Source organism: Mustela nigripes, chromosome 6 (assembly GCF_022355385.1).
Source record: "Mustela nigripes isolate SB6536 chromosome 6, MUSNIG.SB6536, whole genome shotgun sequence".
Taxonomy (NCBI): domain Eukaryota; kingdom Metazoa; phylum Chordata; class Mammalia; order Carnivora; family Mustelidae; genus Mustela; species Mustela nigripes.
In genome coordinates, this window is record NC_081562.1 from 18,975,829 (window position 1) to 18,993,827 (window position 17,999).

At 37.2% G+C, this 17,999-nt stretch overlaps 1 long non-coding RNA gene across 1 annotated transcript in view; it reads right to left on the reverse strand.

Moving 5' to 3' along the window:
- LOC132019317 (uncharacterized) overlaps positions 1–7,532 on the reverse strand; it is a 51,859-nt gene extending 44,327 nt beyond the window's left edge. Inside the window, exons 1-2 of the long non-coding RNA XR_009404736.1 lie at positions 7,457–7,532; positions 6,319–6,405 (exon numbers count right to left, since the gene is read on the reverse strand). This is a non-coding gene — a long non-coding RNA (uncharacterized LOC132019317). The remainder of the gene's footprint in view (positions 1–6,318; positions 6,406–7,456) is intronic.
- Positions 7,533–17,999: the final 10,467 nt, after the last annotated feature.

Genomic DNA, 17,999 nt, shown 5'->3' on the forward strand with positions numbered 1-17,999 from the left:
CAAACTGGGATTCTCTCTGGCTTTTGGTCCTGAGGGCTTTGTCTGCAGCTTGCCTTGATTCTACATCCTCTCTGATCTCTTCCCTCTTCCTGCTGAGTTTTTCTCACCTCCCCCACACCCAGCGTCACTTTTCCTGCCCCCTTCTCTTTCCAGTTCCCCAAACTCTCAGGCTATTGTCCCAGGAACCCAACCATCCTCCTCTCTCATCATCTTTTCTACACATAAACTTGGCACTACCTGCACACATCTGACACAAGTCCTGCCCTTTTCCTCCATCCTAGACAATGCCGTTTTCCTTGTGCGGTGGTGGCCACAGCTTCACAGTCTACATCTGCATTTCAAAGCACAGTCATTGGTCCCAAACACACTACTGAAATACTTAAAGACTGCACGTTCTTATTTTAACAAAACATTTTTAGCCAATGATGACTACTTTTTCAGGGGACACTGCATTCTTTCCCAGAGTGAGTACTGGTAAATATACATAGCAAATCAGAAATATTCCTACAAATTTGTGCATATGAAATATTTTGGTTTCATATTAAAGTCAATATGTGTCTAACAATGTTTCTCCTCTCTCCTCCTCAGTATCTCTAGAAGATCTTAGTATGCTACACTTACTACCAAAAACCTCCATAATATCTTGGGGAAGTCTCCTCGACATATTCCTGGACTTATTTACTATATACATAAGCAAGTCTACTAAAAGAAAAGTTTATGTTGTCCAGGGTCAAAGGCCAAAAATAAAAATATATTTCAGAATGAGTAAGAAGCAAGCAACTAGAAAGCTAAATAGAATTCTGGAGCAACTTCAAAGAATGATGGAGTGGACTAACAGGAGAAAGTTGAAGCAGAATAAATTGATTTTTTGGTAGATAATTTCTTCCTAAGCCACAGAAATTCTGCTAGCATCTGTTCCTTCATGTACCACAAAATTCAAGCCACAGCTAAAGCTACTTTAAGTAAAGTTAGGGGACTAGAAAGCAAGGTATTTCATGTAAGCACAGAGTTTTAAAGCTGTCAGGAACTTTAAGGATCACTCACCCAAAAAAATTAGGCTATAAGAAGATCAAATCTATAAAGCCAGTCTCACTCATGGTATCAGAATGATAGTTAACACTGATTTTTTAATTATCATAGAAAGAACACTTAAAGTGAGATTCACTCTTAGCAATGTCTAATTGTACAATATATGCCTATTGACGGTATGCACTACGTTGTACAGCAGACCCTAGAGCTGATTTATCTTACTTGACAGAAACTTTATGCCTATTTTTAGTGACTCCCCACTTCCCTCCCTCCTAAGACCTTAAAAGGGTATCCTCCAAGCTGAGTGTTTATTATACAATATTTTATTTCACCTCACAATAGTCTTGTAAGGTAGGAATTTTAATTGTCTGATTTTCCAAATAAGGAAACTGAGATTCAGAGTTGGAGTAACTCCATCAAGTTACAGGTAGAAAATAGCAGGATCAGTACAGGAACAGAGGCAGCCTAATGGCACAGACCTCTTAACCTCTAAACTATCCCATTATTACAAGGGGCTAGCCAATTCAAAACTCTGGTTAAACCACTCAGATAAGGAAAGCAGATACATTTAGGAAGGACTTTGGGGTTTCTACATTCTGGATGGATGAAACCTATATTATTAGGTCGTGTTCCATTCACAATCCCCAAATCTCAATGTCTTAGAACAAGGTGACTTCTCATTTATGCTGTATTGGGTCAGTAGTGAATTTGGCTTAGTATTATCCTCACTCACAACTCAGTTGGCAGAGCCTCCCCCTTTGGAGTGCTGTTAGTCATAATGACTGAAGAACAGGAAGATGGTGATTTGTGCACTGGCTTTAAAGGCTTCTCCCTGAAGGTGATACTCATCAATTTGTTCATATTGCATTGGCCAAAGTAAGTTACATGGCCACACCTAATGTTAAGGATGTGGGAAAGTAGAGTCTAACTATGAGGATTGTTTACTAACATGTTATAGGACACAGGGCATTCCTCGGGGGGTTATCGGGGAATAATGAAGAATAGTCTCAATAACTACCAGAGTACCAAATTCTTGGAATTACTCACTTGACTCTGGTTGTATGGACTAGCCCTACTGTAATTTAAATTTGTTTGAGTTGATATATTTCACAAACAGGTCTAATTCCAAATTATTTACTACCACCATTGTTCTTTTAGAACACCAAATTCACTTTCCCTCTAGTATAAAACTACATAGGTAACATTTCAGACCAAATTAATAAAAACAAGATTAAAAAAAAAAGAAGAAGAAGAACTAAGTAAAACCAGGGGCACTGAGTAGCCCAGTTGGTTAAGTGTCTGCCTTCAGTTCAGATCATGATCCTGGAGTTCTGGTTTCAAGCCCCGCTTTGGGCTCCTGGCTCAGTGGAGAGCCTGCTTCTCCCTCTGCCTGCTGTTCCCCTGCTTGTGCCTTCTCTCTCTCTCTCTCTCTCACGCTCACTCTATCTCAAATAAATAAGTAAAATCTCCAAAAAAAAAAAAAAAACTAAGTAAAATCTATATTCCAACTAAGACACACACAAAACATTGAGGCTTTATGACATAATACCTGTAGAAATTCCTAGCATATTGCCGGGCACAAAGTAAATACTCAATAATTGTTAGTTTCCTTAAATATATCAGGCTCCAATTAGTATTTCTTTAAGAGACATATCTATCTCAATATCTGTCAAAGAGTGTTGAAGGCTGGCAACACTTCTGGCTCTAGTGCTCACTACTAGATGCATAGCATACTAAAAAATTAAAAGGCAAAAATGAGTGACCTTGAAAGATGTTGTCCCAAAGCTCTTCCCCAGGGAGAAAATATACAAGTTAGTTCTCTGGGCCATAATTATTTTCACATGAACTAAACTTCTGAAACCGTAGCTCTAGAATTTCTAATTAACCAGAACATTTTTCTGACATGAACAGCACCTCTCCGACAAGCAATTACACATTAGTACAGAATACAGCAGGTAAAGGCAAGTGGAGGACAATAGAGGTTGTTTTCTCAAGAAAAAAAAGAACAAAACCACAAGTGGCACAATGGAATTTTTCTATTAACTGCTGGAATAAAGAGAGATATGGGTGTCCAAGGGCAAAATGCAGAAAACTCCACACAAAAGTGAACCAAAGTAATCGGAACTGTAGATCTTGAGGGAAACCCATGGTATGAGAACAATTCTCTTTGAGAATTTAGAAAACAAACAAGGGTAGTGCCAATCACATAATTCGGCTCATCCCTTTTCTGATTAAACCAGGGTCAGGAATGCCAGTCCATTAGAAAAAAAAAAAACAGATTTTTATTATTATTACTGCTTTGGTCTCACCCATGATGAAGACATTTTGATGATGGAAGATCTCCCCAACTTTACTCTACCTTACTTGACCCCAAATATGAATACCTCCAACTGAAACCTTGTTTCTTCATTTTGTAATATGAAGAAATGCTTGCTGGGGGAGCTTTCTAGCCGGATACCCTTGAATGCACTTCCTGATGAAGTGGGAGATTCGCCAGCTGCCACTACAGATGCTGAAAGAACTGGGAACAAGTGAAGCTGATTGTAATAATATGCTGCACAAGGCTGAAGGAGGAATGGTAGTGGAGAGCCCCAGTTCAGTGGGTAGGCACCTTCCAGCTAAACAAAGGCCAAGGCAAAATTTGGTCCATTGCTCTAGCAAAGCTATGAGGATGGCTTGCCAATTTATTATATGACACTGAAGGGCTACGAATATTTCTTAAAAAGAAAAAGAAATAGTAGCAACAAGGGGAAACTGAAAGTTTCTTGTTCCTAGAAATTATGATTGCCAATTTAAGTAAGCTGTATAGGCTGTGATTTCATAGACATGGAGAAAGCTCTCAGCTAAGAAATATATCATTTTACTACTTGCAAATGCTTTACTTATCATCAATACAGATGTATTTCTTTGGTCTGAATCTTGTTCTGTTGTTAAAATAAAAATTCAGGCCATAGTAAATCAGCATTAAGTCATTTACACCTTACTATGAATTAATTAATAAATTAGAATCCTACCTCAGAAATTTATGAACATCTCCTGGTAACAAAATGAGGGACAAAGAAAATAACAAGGTGTTCCATGTCTTAAGGGGATCTCTGGCATATGTGCACAGATTACTTTAAACTTAAAATCAGAGGTTAAGAGTTAGGCTTCTGGAAATATAATAGGAAGAGGAAAACAGATGGGGAAGGCAAAGGTAAAATTAAATGTTATTCCTTCATGTAAATTTTTTTGTTTCAATAAATTGATTAATGGATCCATTTGCAGAAGTGAGATTTTTGAAAGCTAATCTTTTGGGCCGAAGATGAAGTCCTGAAAATAAACATTTTCTTATTTTTTAATTGCTCATAACTGCCTTTTAACTGCCTAGAAAACCACTTGCCATGTGGCAGATTAAACATTTTTTTCATGAATGATTAAAGCTTCAGACCCCCAAAACAGCATTTCCTTCCAAGCTATCACAAATTTATCACATACCACAGAGTACACAGGGTGTACATAGCCCACTCATGCCCTCATTGCTCAAAACATATCCAAATGTTCAGAAAATCCCTAAAGCAAGAGAAAATTCATTTTAAAATCATCAATGAAGCATGCCCAGGTGGCCCAGTGGGTGAAGTCTCTGCCTTTGGCTCAGGTCATGATCTGAGAGTCCTGGGATCAAGCCCCACATCGGGCTCTCTGTTCGGAAGGGAGCCTGCTTCTCTCTCTCTCTCTGCCTACTTATGACCTGTCAAAAAAATAAATACAACCTTTAAAATAAATAAATAAATAAAATAAAATCATCATGATGTCAACTCATCTCCCTATGGTGAAGTATTTGGTTTTATTTTTTTTTTAATGTTACAAGTATAATAGCAGGTCAATTTTAAGCCAGTTCTATTTTTTAAACCAAAAAAGTGAGATACAATTTTATGAAAATTTACGCTGACTTTCTCATGTGGCATAAGCCAAACTAGAATTGGCTCCCAATCTTTACAGGAAAGTTCTAAGAAATGACAGCATTGTTAGGACAATCGGCTAGCCCTCCCAAATGGCTTCTTTGAAGGATAAGATTTTTTTGAGTATCTAAATTTTTCTGTTTGTTATCAAACAGATAAATAAAAAATGTATTAAAGTCATACTCTGTTACTTCTTATTACTCATTACAAGCATCATAAAAAAGCATAAAATAATGTTTAAGCTTGTTGAATCTCTATGTTGTACACCTAAAGCTAATAAAACATTGTGTGTCAGCTATGCTCAAATTAAAAAAATATATTTTTTCCTAAAAATCTCTTTTAGGATAGAGCAATGATGTCTATTTTTCATTTGTATTACCTCATTTCTCCACTTGCCCTGCATCCAGCTTAGATAATAAATACTATATGTATATAGAAGGACTCCACATATATCTCTTCCACTTGGACCTATGGATGTATACTGCCTATCTCAAATTCAAATATCTAACAATAATATCTTATATCCTTTATCTTTCCCATCTCAGTTCTTGCTCATAAATCTAATCTCTTCAGCCAGATTAGAAATCAAAAATCAAAAAAATGTAAATCAGGCAATGTAAACCCTCTAAGACCTACTATCAGCTTAAAATTCAAATTTGCAGCCCTTGGGCACAGCGCTCTGACCTGGTCTCTGCCTCTACCTCAGCCCCAACATCTCTCCCTTTTACTCACTCTGCTCCAACCCCTCTACTCTGTCTGCTGTTCCCAGAGCCACCAAGTTCAATATAGATTCAGCCCATTACACTTTCTCTTCCTTCTGCCTAAAATTCCTTCTCCTCTAATCTTCAAATGTTTAATTCCTTCTCATCATCAGGACTCTGTTCAACTGCTATCTTTTTTTAAAAGTTATTTCCTGATCTATCTAAAATTTCCCCACTCTAGACACTCTCTATTCCCTAACCCTGATTTATTGTACTCATAGGACTAATCATTTCTGAAGTCATTATTTTATTGCTTGTTTACTGTCAGTTCCCCTACGTCTGGAATGTCCCCTACATTAGTGCCATGAGGGTAGGAATTTTGCTTATCTTGTTTACTGTTAGGGTTTAGAATAGCACTTGGCACAGAGGAGGCATACTCTTGTGAACGAATGAATGTTCAATAAACCATACAAATTGTAGAGTGCTTCTAAGAAAGACCTGAGATCAGACTGCACTCTTCTGATAGTGAAGAACTGCTTATGAAGACAGCAGCCATCAGTTATGTAAATAAAGCACTGGATTTAGAACTAATGCATCCACACAGGCTTGTGTCGGTTACTAGGTATGTAATCTGTATTACGTATTACCTGCAAACAGGATATGTATCATTTCACAGTATCTTCAGAATCTTTGAGTACTGGATAAAATGTTGCCTTGGGAAGCTGGAAGATGACCTGAAATAAATGAATAATATTCTCCTGACCAGCTCTGGCAAGGTGTAGAAAATGACAAATACTAGCTTCAGTTGGCTATCCTCCTTTGTTCTCTTTCCTTTTCGAGTATGGAGCCCATTGGAAAAGAAGCATTTTATGAATTCAAAGAATTATCTTATCAAACCCCCATAATTATTTTAACTATGTGGCATAATCTGTGCATAGTCCGCGATTAAGTTGTGCCATAATTAAAACAGTATCATGAAACTAATTACAAAAAGCTAGACAGACTGTATTATCTTCCTGCTCAGTGTCCAAATGCTACATTACAGAAGAATATAATTCTACTCTGCAGACACCATTAAAATCTTCCAACATATTTTTAAATCCCTGGCTGTCTGAGGGGTGAGTTGGGTCAGGGAAGGACGGGGGATGACAAAGAGTGCAGAAGAATCCTGAATGAAGTTTGAGCTTTTAGATAAGCCTTTCATCATGAGATGGGAAAATAACTAAAAATGATTGTTGGGAAAAAAAATTTTTTTTTCTCTTTAGAAAAACTGTCTAATCAGAAAACCAGATAGTTTGGCTGGACTACAGGAACTATCTAGAAGACAGAAAGACCTGGCTGATATTTCCCCATTTAGACTGAAACTACAATTATTTTCCTAATTAGAGCAGATGAACGAAAGAAGAAAGAATCCAAGAGCTAATGTTAAATTCATCCTTTCAAGTAGCTATTTACACAAGGTCAGTGGCATAAGTAAAATACTTCACATGTATACATGTCTTTGCTAACAGTACATTTATGTGTTGCTTTCATTGATACTATCATTGTTTTTACCTCCAACTAATGGCAGGAGAGGCAGCTCATAAGTACATAGGATAAATGGCAAAAGGAAAATATCTGACATTTAAAAACTTGCCCTGGGTCACTAAGAAATAGCTACAGAATAATTCCAACTGATTTTCTTTCACCCCAGGCTACCCTGACAAAACCATAAAAATAGAATCACCCTATGGGGTTGCACAAGAGAATGGCAGAAAAAGACATCAGGTAAGTATCAGGGCTTACCTCGGATCAGCGGGTGTTGGCCCGTATCATCTGCACTGCTTGGGAACTTTTCAGAAATACAACTTCTGGAATCCTAACCCAGAACCCCTGACTTGGGAACTCTGGAGGTGGAGCCCAGCAATCTGTGTCTTAATAAAGCTTCCTGGTGATTCTGATGTTTGCCTAAGCTTGAGAGCCACTGTATTTTTGTCATTATCGCTGAATTCCTTTTATCTAGTTTTACTGAGCTATAATCGCCATATGTAAGTTAACATTATGTAAATGGAAGGTGTACAAATGATAAGCTCTCTATCACTTTTCCTGGAGAATTAAGGATCCAAACATCCCATGGGTGTTCCAGGCCTCCCTCCCTGCTCTAATCCTGACCCTCCCATATGCTAGATGAATGAATAGCAACACAAATAAACTGCCAATTAAACTTCTCTCTACAACTGAAGAGAGGAGTGCCAGTAGACCTACCTATAATACCAAATCAGAGGAAAAGAGCTGGAATTTCATGTCTTTTCTCTGGATAGAGTTTGCTATTGGAAAAAACAGTTTATGATAACATTGTACATTGGCTCTTAGAACTAAAGATTAAAAGATTATAAGCTCTTTGATTTCTGGTTACTCTGAATGATCTTCAGTAGCTGTCACACTTGCTTTAGCAATGTTGGCCATCTGTACATATTCACTTAAATTAACCAACTAATGTTTTTAATAGATTCCAATTACCCTATGTATGGGAGGCAGTTGTCCTCAGCTGTTTTTTTCTCTGTCATCCATAGCATTGCCTCACCTAGCCAAGTATATCATCCTGAAAATAGAAAGAAATGGCCATTTACCAGGCTCCCTTACTTAAAAGTCAGCCCTTACTGGAAAGGTATGATTATTCATACTTCTGTTCATTCAACAAATGTTAACTACACATCTGTCACATGGCAGGTACTGAGCTAGAAACTAGAAAGACATACTCAGAATTAATCCTACACCTGAGAGGACATAGTTTAGTCCAAGGCAGCATACGTGAATTAAGCACAAAAGGAGCTGCTAGTTGTTAAAATGGAAGTGAGCACAGGATATGACACAAAGTAAGAGGATACATTCAAGTCTACTTATAAGTGTGGCAAGGTGTCTGGTACCGTTATGCCTGAACCTGTTCTATGTACATTTTTTTCCCCACATTTAATCATTTAATTACACTTGTAAGTATTCAACTGCTGAAGTGGGTATTCTTCCCCCAAAAAACAACAATCAGTTTTAGGCATTCTTCTCAACAGAAGTACTTTAAAAAATGTTCAGCTATAGAAAATAAAGCAATAACTTTTCTATTAATCATTGGATCAATATGTTTTTCTGTTTTTTAAGAGTTTTTGTTTCCCCAAATAATTCCCCATTTTCTCTCCATTATTACCTTGAGTTGAGGTTCACCTAAATCTTAGTTACACCAAAAAAGAAGATATTGTGGTATACAGACAACAATTTTCCCCCACAACCAACTCTGAGACAGGTAAGGGAGAGCAGGGCCACTCAAGAGAACAATGCCCAACTTTCTCAGCTTCCTGCCCTTCCACAGTGGCCAAGGTCACACCTGCACACATAGGAGAGGTCGTCCTCTCTCCTTTGTACCCCATTGACTCATTCTCCAGCTTCCACTGCTCTCTCACTCCCATTTCCACCCTCCCTGTAGTTCCAAAACAGTGGGGGTTGGGAGAGCAGCATTCTCAATATATAAGTACCAACTTCTCTCAATATCTTTTTTTTTTTTTTAATTTTATTTCAGCGTAATAGAATTCTTTGTTTTTGCACCATACCCAGTGCTCTATGTACACTTCTAACCGAGCAACTCAAATTAAGTCAACTCTGGGGATAAAAACTTGTTTTGCAATCTAAGCCTGGTAAGGACTACTATTAGTTGGTTTAGAACTGGTCAAGAATATAAAGATTTGAACAAAATAAAACCTTTCCTTAGACAGAGTTGTGAGAATACTCACTGCAAACTACTTTTCCTGGGCTGTATACAGAATCTGTGTGTCAGTTCATTTGTGCCTCCTTGACGACAGAAGTCAGGGCCTAATGCTTGGCAAAAATAATTTGAGCAGCATGCCACCCTCTCCCCTCTCTGCTGCCACAGTGATTCTAGACTTTGTACAAATCTACCCTAAGCAACTAGGGACTATAACTAGGGAAATGGAGTTCCTTAAAAAGCAAAGGGAATGGAGTTGCCAAAAGAGTTTCTAGGAGGATATGCCTGGAATTTGGGATTTTTGATTTGTGTTTCTACAAAGCCTGGGCAAGCTGCCCTACTAAAATTACCATTAAGTTGAATTTATGACCAAGTAATGGTACATTTCTCTCATTAAAGACAGATCTTCTCTATCTGTCTGGGCTAGAGGGTGACCTGTGTGGGAAAACAGTAAATCACTAGCCCCGCATTGCTCTTTTGTGTGCCTTGGGAATGGAGGGGGATGCCAAAGCGGTTAAGGTCAGCTTTGTGATTTGTGTCCCAGGAGGGTAGAAAAATCAGTTTGAGGATTTGCTAAAGGATCAAAAAAATAATTGATAACCAGTGCACTGGCATGATTCTGCTGTTGGAATGCCTTTGAAACCATTCCCAAATGGCACCGGGGATTAGGGAAGATTCTTGAACAGAGAATGAGCTATGCGACCTGGGGCATACTTTAACTCTGTCTTCAACCTGGGTATAGTTGTGAAGAGAAGTTAACCTCAGAGACATCCTTGTCTGGAGTAGGTAGAATAATGGCAGCAACCAAGGTTGAGCCCACAAAGCATTTAGGGATACCCTCAAAAAGCGGTCAGTTATTTGGGAGGTTTCCTCAAGTTTTGTACTAAAATCAAAAAAACAAAAGCAGATGAAAACAAAACCTGATTTCAACACAGAAAAAAACAAACAAAAAAACAAAACAAAACACTCTGATTTCAGTCCTCAATCCCAAATTATGGGACCAACAGCTGATGCTCTTTGCTTGAATTTTCCAGTGTCTCTTTGCTTTCAAATTTCTGTCTAAGGAATCAAGAATGATAATTGTAATATTTCATATTTATTGAGTGTCTGCAACCTTGGACCAGGTACTGTACTAAGCCTTTTGCCTGCCTTCCATGTCTATCTCCACCATTATCCCGTGAGATAGAGATTTCTAGCTCCATTTTGCAGATGAGAACCCTAGGGTTTCCGGAAACCAACACAGAGATCATGCTATGACTCAGACCTCGATTAGGCTGTTTCTAAAGTTAAGCTCTTAAGCATTAAAAAGCTCCAACAGAGGAAATAAACTTCTTTCCTTCAGATCCTACCTGTTCTTAATTCTCTAGGTCAAATATTCCAAATGTTTGATAAAATTTTGATATTATGAGGCTTAGTAATTAGTTACATGGAAATAACTCTTTTCAATTACTGCCACCACGCAGAAACCCATTCACTGAGTATTAGTTTCTCACTTCCAATTAACTGTATCTTTCTATTCCATACTTAGAATACTTAAAGGGGAAGCATTTTCAAGATAAACTCTCTACCTTAGCTCCATTTCTGACACCATTCTTTTGTAAGTCTTACAATTTTTATACAGCCTCAGGTCCTTTCATAACATAAATCCTTTTGTATTATCAATGATTTGATTATATGTTCTTCAAAACGTTATTCCTTTTAAGAAGTTATAATTTATTTCAACAATTTTAGAAATAAATTATTATAAGTCCTCTGGAGAATTCGTGCTTATAAGGCTTTCTGTAGCTATATAAAATAAGACTTCTGTGCATTGTGGTTGTTGGAGGTGTATTTTCTCTCTCTCTCTCCTCCCACAATTGTAAAGTATTATTCCACATACTGTCAGCGTGGCCTCACTGGTTATAATCTATCTTGCTCTATAAATAATTGTCTGAATAAGGGCCTAACTAAAGATCTGTGTTCTTACTGTGGACTAAAAGTACACGAGTATCGTGATATATGTTATGTTATCACTTAGTTTACTTCTGAGTTCATAACTGTGTTCCCAATGGTTATGTCTGACCAAAGATATGAGTTGAATATGAATGCAAGTTGGATTTTTTTTTGCAAGTCATTCATACATATTTAGAAATAAAAATAGTTATAGATACAGATGACAATATAGGCAAAGAAATACGGATAGAGTGCATGGGTGTTTATTATGTTTTCATACCAGACATAATACAGTGAGAATCATGAGAATAAGGTCTTCTTTAAACTTTTTTTTTTTTTTTAAGATTTATTTGAGTGAGAGAGTTGGGGAGGGGCAAAGGGAGAGAATCCCAAGCAGACTCCCCACTGAGTGTGGAGTCTGACTCAGGTACACCATCTCACGACCCTGAGATCATGACAAGAGCAGAAACCAAGAGAGAGACGCTTAGCTGAACGAGCCACCCAGGTGCCCCTAAACTGGAAAGTGTTTCTAAAAGTTTGTTTTGGGCCCAGAATTCAAGTTTAAACATTACTTATCATAATGCTTATTTATACTACAATGCTTTATAAAGAAAGGTTACTCAATACATGCCAAATAAATAAAATCATACAAAAGGCATTCAATGTCAAACCATTGAATTGTTTGCTATTACTTTTTTCTTCTCAGATCCACCTATCCTCCTCTTTAAGCATAAAACAGTTTGTAAAATAATTCACATGTGTTAAAACTCTTTAAAAAAATAGTAAACATTAACAGAATGAAAATATAAGCCATTGAGAGAAAATATTTATAAATTATATACCCAATAAAGAAATTCTATCATGAATATATTTTTTAAAACTTCTTGAAACTCAATAATAAAAAAATGGTTGAGAAATTTGGACAGACATTCACCAAAGAAGATATACAGATGGCAGATATGAGAAGATTTTCACACCATTAGTTTTAGAAAAATGCAAATTTAAACCACAATGAGGTACAACCACATGCTTATTAGAATGGCTAAAATTTTTTTAAATGGTCTTTCAAAATGTTGGTGAGGTTTTAGAGGAACTGTCACAGGGTGGTGGTGGGAACATAAAATGGTGCAACCACTTTGGAAATTCTTCTGTAGGTGTTAAACACAAACCTACCATATGACTCAGCCATTCCATTTTAGGTATTTACTTAAGAAAAATGAAATCATAGCATCATACAAGAATTTATGCATGAACATTCATAGCAGATTTATTTATAAGAGCCAAAAGATAAAACATACCAAATATCCATCAACAGGTGAATGCATAACCATACAACGGTATACTCTTTAGCAGCTTAAACAAATGAACAATTAATACATAGCTATATCTCAAAATAATTATGTTGAGTGGAAGAAGCCAGAAAAATATATATACTCTATAATTCTATTTATATAAAATTATGGAAAATATAATCTAATCTGTAGTAACAGAAAACAACTAGCTCCATAGTTGTCTGGGGCCTGGGGTAGATGAGGGTGAAAAGGAAGCCTTACTAAAGACAACAGGGAATTTGTAGGGATGATGGATATGTTTATTATTTTGATTATGGCAATGGTTTCATGGGTGTATAAGTGTATCAAAAATTCTTAAATTTTACATTTTAAATTTGTGCATTTATTGCTTGTCAATCTACACCTCAACATCCACTGGACTTTTCAACAGACTTACTCCAGTTTCTGTGTTAAACAATAGAATGGAGAGGAGGTAGGGTGTCAAAGGTAGGAGCTGAAAGCCAATAGGAAACTACTTCAACAGTCCAGGTGAGAGACAGTGGATGTGTGCACAAGGGTAGAGACAGTGATAATGGATCTATTTTGTCCACTCTGGATGTATTTTAAAAGTAGAATCAACAGGTTTTCCTTAGGGATCAGACAGGGCATGTGAGAGGAAGAAGAGTCATCTATGGTGATTTGGCCTGACCAACAATAAGAATGGAGTTTCCATTCCACCGAAATGAGAAAGGCTGTGAGTGAAACACACAGAAGGGAATAAATGAAACAAGATGGGATTGGGAGGGAGACAAACCATAAGTGACTCTTAATCTCACAAAACAAACTGAGGGTTGCCGGGGGGAGGGGGTTTGGGAGAAGGGAATCGTAATCAGGACTTGAGTTTAATCTTTTCAGATCGATGGGCTCTTATTGATGTCCTATTGACATCTCCTAACCCCAACACATGGTGCACAGACCATCAAGCCTTAGATCTAGTTCCCTCAGAGTTTTCTATTCGGAGCCCAGTCCTTTCCAAGTAGTCATGGCTGATAGAAAGAATGCTCACTGGTGCAAAAGACTATACATTGTTTGGTTATTGGGTAGTGTGTGGGGGTCACGTTTTTATATTCCTCTAGTACGTATCTCCTTATTAGAGTGAGCCTTTTCCCTCACTCTACAAAGGTTGTAAGCAATTTGTTAAAACCTGGTCCTGTATCTTACAGTGCCAGTTCCCAAACTCATATTTAAGAAACTGGCACAACAATATTTCTGTCATGTTGTAATGGTCAAGCAATCATAATCCATAATGACTCAAGGAGAAGGGATACAGACCTCCCACATCTAGACGGAAGGAGGGTCAGAAATTTGGAGGCCATATTTTAAACCCATTACACCAAGGTGCCACATAATGACTAGAGTTAAATATCACCTACACACTTGCATTACCTTTTATTTAAGCCCTTGTTATCTTATAAGAAAGTGAAGGGATCTGTATATTCACCTTGACTACAACCCCATATTATGAATAAACCATTCTTTGCTGGCATGTGTGATGTTGGCATCCAATTTGTTTTCACTCTTTACAAATACAAATGGTTACATTGCATTTTGAAATGATTCATGATACAGTCAACCTTAAAGCTCTCTGTAGATAGGACTTTATCATGCTACAATGCCCCAAACATAGTACCTATTCAGTGATAATGAAAATTGATATATGCCGAGCTGGCCCTACAGATTCTTTTGGTAAGTACTGATTGCCTCAATATTTGGCAATATAAAAGACAAGTAGAAGCTATGACTTCTTCCCCTACCTCACCACTAGGTGGTAAGTGTAGTGAAAGTAAATATTGGACCAAATTTTGCCACATAGAAATATTTAGTAGCAGACAAGTTTCAAAATAGCCATACAGACTATTCCAATGGACTAGAGGAAGTCTCTGCTCTCTACCTTTTAGGCATACCAATAAGCTTTACAATAAGAGTTGAATACAAAAATTAGGAAAACTTCTAATTAGATCAGGTGACACAGATTTGATTAAATAGGGAAGCACAGAATCAAAATTCTCGACCTAGAACATATACTAAAGATGTTAGGCTTCTGGGTTTTGTTGTATCGTTCAATTTTGTTCCTTCAAGGACAGAGATGCCTATGTAATCTTCTTTTAGTCTGATATATGCTTGCACACCATCATTCACTTACACCCTAGAAATTATGTCCAACCTCCCTTGCACTCATCACTGAACCCTCTGGTGCAGATTTAAATAGCAGCAGTGTTTTGGATCTGGAGCCCTGAGTAGACAATTGTAGGGTCACAGGGGTATGTTAGAGCTGGTTTATACTAGCTGTGAGTCATTTGCGTATATCTCTTCCAACACTGCATTCTGTGACCTCACACTGTTGCTTGAAACTGGCTATGGTAGGAATAATTGCACAACAGAAATCAGCAAACGATACAAATCAGAACTTTGTCCCTCCCTAGAGCTCTGTTGCCACTACATTTCTATAACTGATCATCCCTATGGTATGAATTAATTTATATCAAACCATTTGTTTTGGAGTACTTGAAAGTAACTTACTAATAATATAATAAGCAAATATTAGTTGCTTAAATTAATTATTGATACAGTTCTTATATTTAAATAAGTGCCTAGGGGCATTCATATGTGTGTTTTGAGTGGGTTGTTTGTCCAATCTCATTAGCTCATGAAATTCCATAAGTTTTCAGTAATATCATATTTGTAGAACATAAAAACTGAGAATAGAAATTGATCAGCAGGGGTAAATTAAATGATCTTTTATAAGATTATATAATCATATTTAAGACTGATATAAAATAGAATGACAGATATTAATCCAATTTTAATTTTATTTCATTGAAAATTCTGATCTAATCTGAGGCATGGACCATTTATGTGCAGTATGATGGGAAAGACCAGAGTTCATCTCTACTTTAACACATACCAAATACATGACTTCAGACAAGTAATTTCTGAAACTCTATTTCCTTATCTGTAAAATGGGAATGACAAAGATGAGATCACCCATGTAAAAATATTTGCAACTTACAATGCTACAAAGTGGGTTATTTTTTAAAAGATTATTTATTTATTTATTTATTTATTTATTTGAGAGAGAGGGAGAGGGGAGGAGAGAGAGCACAAGCAGGAGGTGGGGCAAAGGGAGAGGGAGAAACAGACTCCCCAATGAGCAGGTAGCCGGATGAAAGGCCGGATCCTAGGACCCTGGGATCATGATCTGAACCAAAGGCAGATGCTTAACTGACTGAGCCACCCAGGTGCTCCCAAAACTCATTACTATTACTAAAATGCCTCACAGAGAGCTAGCTGCTAACCAGTTAAGACTAGGTCAGGAATGTACTGTTCTTTCATTAGTGAGAAATAATAAATAAAGCAATAAAGTATTTTTTTTTAATTTTCTCTCCAAAAGAAAGACTACTGAGATTAACTTTTACAGGTTCTCTGAGGCTGCGAACAGAGAGCGGTTTTAAAATTGTCATCAGGCACGTACACTTGGATGAATGTACTGAATGTCGGGATCTTCTTTGTGTGCACACAAGATTCTCTTGCTTGAGCTTCACTGCCTTCAGAGCTGGTTCAGGCTGTACAGTTTATTGCCTGTCACAGTTCACTGTAGTGTTCCCCTAGATCTTCACATCTTTCTTCCCCTTTGCTTCTTTAATATAAAACATCCTTCCTAATACATCTTCCCAACTCTCTCTCTCTCTCGAAAGAGTAAAAAAGAAGACCCTGAAGTATCTGCTTAAATCCGATCTCCAATTTTATTAAACATGCCTCTACTCTACCATACCTATTTGGTCCTGGGGATTTATATGTATTATCCCATTTAGTCCTCTTCAAAATATTCTTTTTTTAAAGACATTAAAAAAAAAAAAAAAAACTAACTGAGCTTCAGAAAGTTTAGGGACTTGCCCAAGATTCACAAAGCTAAGAGCTGGTATAGTCCGATTTCTAGTCCAGGTTTGTCTGGGTTTAAAGACCATTCTCACTTTTGTTCTTTAATAATCCTTCTAGAAAGCTTGAAGGGGACTTTTTAGACTCTCAGAAATTACTCAGTGTTTTTAAAGGTCTTCTAGACCATGTAATAGGTAGATAGTTGAACTCTCTATTTTCCCTTAGAATAATCAGCACTTGATTTAAAGCTGTATGTCTGACACCTAAAATGGACCCTTTTTAAGAGCATGACTTTCTTTTTTCTTTTAAGATGTACTTACTTACTTGAGAAAGAGAGCACACAGTGGGGAGGGGCAGAGGGAGAGGGAGAACATCTTAAGCATACTCCACACTGAGCAACACTGGATATCAAGACCCTGAGATCACAACCTGAGCAGAAACCAAGAGTTGGATGCTTAACCAACTGCACCACACAGGCACCCCACGCAGTTCTACCTTTGAACTCCTAGTGAGTATCTCAGTGCCAGCAAAGGAAGTATTTAATAAATATTTATTCTTGAATGGAAGAATGGTTCCAAATGGCTATGCATCTACACCCAACTAAACCCTTCCTGTGACAGGGAAGTCACCATTGCCACAGGAAACCATTGCCTTCAAGATCTCATGTCAAACTATGTGCATGATGTAATTTAAAAAAGAGAGAGAGAGAGAGAGAGAGAAGGAGGAGGAGGAGGAGAAGGAGGAGGAGAAGAAGAAGGGGAGGAGGAGGAGGAGGAGGAGGAGGAGAAAAAGAAGAAGGGAAAGAAAGGAAAAGAAAGAAAGAAAGGAAGGAAGGAAGAAAGAAAAGAAAAAACATAAAGGAAGAGTTGTTCCCCAGGAAAAGATTTAACTACTTGTAGGAAGGAGACTTATTTCCAAATGAAGTGTAATGGCCAGGAAACTGAATAAAGACAGATATCCTGACTTCTTCATGCCTACCCTGAGCAAACTGCATTGCACTCTATACCAAAGGGACATTTTATCAATTAGGGTATAAAGAGATTCAGAAGAATCCACTGTTATCAGTAAATGTAGTGCTTTGAGTCAATGGTCTGTTTGCAAAAATAAACTGTGAAAAATATGAGTCAGGCTTGAAAGAGAAGAAAATAATGCATATAGGTCAAAAAATAAGCAAAGTTGAAATAAGATGATTTAAAGTTTAGAATCCTTAACCACAAGGAGATATCTCTTCAAAAATATAGTTCAGAATTCTTTTTTGAATAGTATTTTATATTTTTTAAGTTTTCAGAGTTCAGGGCTATGTTCATGGGATGCTCTGATTCTTCAAACATGCATAAGTTGGGAATGCCTCTCTAGATGTGTTCTTATAAAGCATTGCATAGATAAAATCTTCACAATAAGGTATTTTAAATATATTTAATGACATAGGTTAATAATAGTATCTGGTTATAAATCACTT